Genomic DNA, 5,128 nt, shown 5'->3' with positions numbered 1-5,128 from the left:
AAGGAGCATTTCTTCCTTTTCTTCAAAATTTTCTGCCATCCTTGGGGACCACTTGCCTCACCTGGAGCCTGGCTGGGAGTATAAACCACCCAAGCCATCATTTCTCTTTAGCACACCCATCTCCAGAGCAAGGGGAGTGACCCAGGGGCAGCTCCACACCTTTCCAAGTGACCCAGACAGGAATTACTTCCTTAAAGATGGATAATCCCGATTGACCACACGATTCTAAAAGACCCAGGAAAAGCTCCAGCTGGGCAGGGCAGAGATGTTCCTCCTCCCTCTGAGAGCAGCACCTTCCTCTCCTTTCCTCAGTGCCCTTCTGCTCTCTTGCCCCCCAGCTCCTGCTGTGTTCTGATGCATGGAAGGGAAGGATTTGATGCCTCCTTCCCTCCACGGGGGGCCCAGCTCTGAACCCATCCCTGCATGCTCTGAAAATGGCTTTCAGCAAAAAGAAGTGACAGGAGAGCAGTGTCACACAGCATGCTGCCTGGGCACTGGGATTTGGGGATGAACAGCCAGGGAAGAGTGGGACACAGTGCCAGCTGAGCTGAGCTAAAATTAGGCTTGGTTTTATATCTTTTGTGTATTTAATGCAGATAAAACCAGCTACATCTATGCAAAGTCACTCTCTGCATTTAATAATGTTTTATGTCTATATATATTGTCAAAATTTGAAGGTTTTGCATATAAACAATAATAATTCCAATGGGTTCTTGTCTTGCTCAGAGCTCAGGGAGTCTCCAGCCATTCCACCTTGGCTTCTTCCTACTCAGCCTCTCCTTACAGCTCATCTTTGTTGCCACTCCTGGGTGCAGTGAGGACCTTGGCTTGGTGTTCTGCTCCCCAAGTCCTTTCTGGGTCCCAGCTCCTTAAAACTTCTTTGCAAACCTAGAAAATTTCATCTGTTAAAAACCCAGGAGGAGTTTTGCCTGAACAGAGCTGGATTTAACCTGTTGCTGCCTTCACCTGCTGCTCTGGGATGAGAATCAGGTAGAAACAGAGTCAGGTGCTTGGCAAGTGTCCTTTTCCTCTCCACACTGCAGCTCTGACTTTGATGGGTTTCTGTCTGTTGGTTCAGCCTGTATTTGCTGTGTGAAGCTTTTCATGCCATTATTAATTGCAGAGCAAATGAACCTTCTTCAGGCCACATGCTGCTGCTACAATTTATGCAAATATCTTATTGGTAACTATAAAAAAATGAAGATAAACCATCGCTGGACTGGTGCTTTTGCCAAGAGATTAAATGCTAACATTTAAAACCTTGGCAGCATTTCCTCAACGGGACTTTTGTCATCTAATGCTGTATCTACAGGGATTATCCTTTTAAAAAATTGGCAGTGGCCTCAGAAAGCATAACCTCTAGCTCATTTTGTTTTTCTTTTATCTGGATTTTTTTTTGGCAGCTCTTGAAGAAATCCCTTTGCCATTTCCAGCCCTTCTGCTTTCACCCAGTGAAATCCCAGCTCTGGCTTCCTCCACTCAGCACCTTTGGGACAGCCATCCATCAGTGACAGGGAGCTGGGGTGAGAGAAGGAGAAGAACCTCCTCAGATGCAGGAAACATCCACTGCTGGCCCATCTCCTCTGGTTTTGGTGGAGTTGTGCCAGGGTGGAGCTTGGCCCCCGTGTTTTTTCAAGTTATTATTCTTTCGTCGATTATTTGCTGGAGTGTGTTAAAAGCCTGACTTTCCCATCTGCTCCTCATGGATTTCCTTGCCTTCTGTGATGAGCACACTTTGTTTTTGTGCTTGGCTTTCACTTTGCAAACGCTGGGTTAATGATAAACAGGATTTTTTTTGGGAGCTGTGGGCCAAGTGCACAGGTATGTACAGGGTTTGTTATTGCAGACACTAGCCAGCAGCAAGGTATTTTTATGTAGCTGGAAAAAAAATCATCAAAAACAGAAAAATTAATTCTGAAGGCAAACCAGTATGTTTGAAACACCGATTTTTTTTTTCACTGGTTTGTTGAAGATTTTATAAATAGTCCAGTATGTAAAAGCAGAAATCAGTTGCAAAGACACAAATGTTTTAATCCCAGCCTAACCTGCCTGCAGTTTAGATGACAATTTAGACTTAAATAGAAGCAATCAATGTTAATTAGAACAATTAAGTTAATTATAAAAGGTGACTGTAAACAAGGCGATTGTTTAGATAACAATTCATTATCTCGCTGCCCTCCCTAAGCCCCATTTCCCAACACATCCAGCAGGACCTGAGGGCTCCCTCTGCCAAGTTCACCCTTTCCAGGGGAGGATGTGGGACTGGGAGACTTCACGGATGGTTTTAAAGCCTAGAGATCAAATACAGCTGCTGAAAGGTAAAGAATTCAAAATTGCAATTTAAAAAAAATTAAATTCTAGTCAACGTTTAGCTGGGTATTCTGTTGCTGCCAGTTTACCAAAAGCAGAAGGTGGATTTGGGATATAAAATGTTCCTTGCTCAGGTGACATCCCAAAGAAGTCCCAAATCAAGCAGATATTTGGGTTCCAGCCATGTTTTGTTTTTAGGATGTGCAAAGAAGAACCCACTCAAGCTCCAGCAACAGGAAAACTCTCCAGCAGAAAATGGATCTGGAGTGGTTTGGTTGTGGGATGGAGTTTGAATGGAGGGGACAAAACCTGTTCTGTCAGCACCTTCTGGAAGATTCAGAGTCCCAGCTCATCTAGATTTTGTCAAGCTGCTTTCCAAGGGGTGGCTGCTGGGAAAGCAGCACCCGGTGCCTTGCTGGGAAAGCTCTGATGGATTCCACGGGGAGCAGATCCTTGGTGGGCAGCAGCAGAGGGGCTCCAAAGCCCCCTGATCCTCTGATAACAGCTGTGGCTTGTAAGCAGGGCCAGGGAGGGCTTATCCCTCCTTTGCACCACCACTGGGCCTTGGGCTGCAAATTTCTTCCAGCTGGAAAGTCCTGGAAAACACTGATAAGTCCTGGCTGTCCCCCCAGCTGGGAATGATGGATTTTCCAGAGGTAACTCGATGTACCCAGCTCCCTTCCCCTCCACAGTGGGAGCATATGGAATATATTGTGGTCTGAGGGAAATGCATCCTAAGAATTCCTCCTTCAGGAGCGTTCCAGGGTGGATTCCAGCAGGTGTCATGGAATCACCCACTCAAAGCAGGGCAAGTGATGAGCACCCAAAATCTCTGCAGAGCTTCGCAGCCAAAAGGTTTTGCTGTTCCTTGAATTTGGGGGAGACTTGCAATGGAAGCTCTGAAAAGACTTTCCAAGGAGAGGGGACAACAAGGAAATATCCAAGATCTGCCTGGAAAAAAACCTGCTCCTGCCAAAGGTCCATAAGCAGTTTCCGTAATGTTTTTTCTCCTCTGCTGCCTGAGGAATCCAATCAAACACCCTCAATAATCCTCTGCAGAAACTGCCCATGGATTACTGGGGTATTTCAGTTCTCAATAGAAATTTTTCTTTGCAATAAATATAAATTAAAGTTTTATTGGTGGTTGTTTTGTTGACCAAAAGCAATCAGCCAAATCTGTGGTTTTCCAGCACCAGAGAGGACAGAGTCATTCCCACAGGATGAATCCACTCTGTTTTTTCACTTGTGGGTACAATTTACTCTGGGTGAAATATGGGATCAAGCTGAAACCCCAGCCAGGCACATCCCTTACAGACAGAGCTGAAATCTCTGAAATTGAAAAAATTTCTGCATTGACCCACTGAATTATCCTCTATATGGAAAAGGATGCTGGAAATACAGAGAGCCCTGGGAAGAGCACTGGGAAAGTCAGAGCATTTCTCCCCCTGGGAGGGCTGGGTCCTGCTGTGGGCTTGGAATGGCTCTTTCCAAAATTCTTTCACGTGTGGAGGAGGTTTCCCCAGTGGAATTTTCCCCACAGCACCGAGTGGGCTCTGATTTGGTGCCCTTAGAGCATCCAGGACACTGGAATTGTGTTTAGTTTTGGATGTAAACACAGATCTTAACTTAGGCCAGACCTGTGCCAGTCAGGCCTTTCTGCTGTATCAGTGATTTCCTTGCTGCCCCTGGTCCAGGGAATGTAGGGAGCTGGACCCTGGGAATGTCAGTGGGTTCAGCTGTCTCCTACTGGGATTTTCCCTGTATCCTTTCTTTTATTTCTGCCACAGTATCCTGGAACCCAGAGCACCTGGGTAAGACAAGAGAAAACAGCTCTGAAAAAGTGTCTGGGCAAGTGAATCCCTGTTTTTCCCTGGAAAAGACCTTCCTGTGAAAGGCTGTGTCATGAGCCTGTTGAGTGTCCCAATAAATTTTGGGACAAATCTAAATTTTGGAGGGATGTGAGGTAGAGGAGAGGGATTGTCCTTGAGGAGCTCTTCACATCTCCAAACCAGATTTCCAGTTGTCCAGACACATCCACAGCCCATGGAAGGTGGTGAACATCCCAAGAGAGCATTTTAGGGGGGAGAAAAGAGCTTTGAGGTGTCAGCCCCTTCCCCTATCCCAGAAGTGACATTTGGGGGCTAATTTGGCTAAATGACTCCCAACCACTGCCCCAGGGGAGTCCCACCCCAGACTGAGGGCAGTTCCTACAAACTGGGTTATGAACAAATTCCTCACACTCAGAGGTTGATGGGAATTTGCTAAACCAAGGAAATTTAAAGGCTGAGGAGTGTCCAACACCTCCAGGCTCTGGAGATGCCTGAGGATGTACCCAAGTGCCACTGGAATATCTGACACCTTGCCAGTGAGCCGTGTTTAATGGGTCAGGCAGCAGAGGTGTCACAAAATCAATAATGTTGGAGTGGGGATCTTTGCAGGTCCAACAGCTGCCTGCTTTGGGTTTGTTTTGGGTTCACTTCTTGTGGGTCATTGTTGCTGGGTTTTTTTTCCCCTCACTCCCATCCAAGTTTTCAGTTCCCTTGTGAGTTTTTCAGGTTGAACCCTCAGCCAGACCAAGATTGGAAGGGTGGCTGCCAGAGAATCGAGGTCTATTAGGACACACAGAGCTCTTGGCAGGATTTCTGCTGAGAAATATCTGGGAGAGTAGAAAATAGGAGCCGTGTCCAATCCCCTGGGGAAGGAGCTGAGTTCTGCAGACAGAGCTCCAGGCTCCAGCCCCAACCCCAGCCTGACAATTGAGACAGACAAATCCAGTGGCTGCAGGATTACAGCACCAACCAGGAACGTGTGCTGATCA

At 46.6% G+C, this 5,128-nt stretch overlaps 1 long non-coding RNA gene across 1 annotated transcript; it reads right to left on the bottom strand.

Moving 5' to 3' along the window:
• Positions 1-993: 993 nt before the first annotated feature.
• On the bottom strand, positions 994-3,371 carry LOC306810281. Its single transcript, XR_013776427.1, has 2 exons — positions 2,635-3,371; positions 994-1,878 (listed from the first exon to the last, which is right to left on the bottom strand). It is a non-coding gene; the product is annotated as an uncharacterized lncRNA (long non-coding RNA).
• Positions 3,372-5,128: the final 1,757 nt, after the last annotated feature.

Source organism: Erithacus rubecula, assembly GCF_903797595.1.
Source record: "Erithacus rubecula genome assembly, chromosome: 19".
NCBI classification, from domain to species: Eukaryota; Metazoa; Chordata; class Aves; order Passeriformes; family Muscicapidae; genus Erithacus; species Erithacus rubecula.
This window is presented reverse-complemented; position numbering and strand designations above follow the sequence as displayed.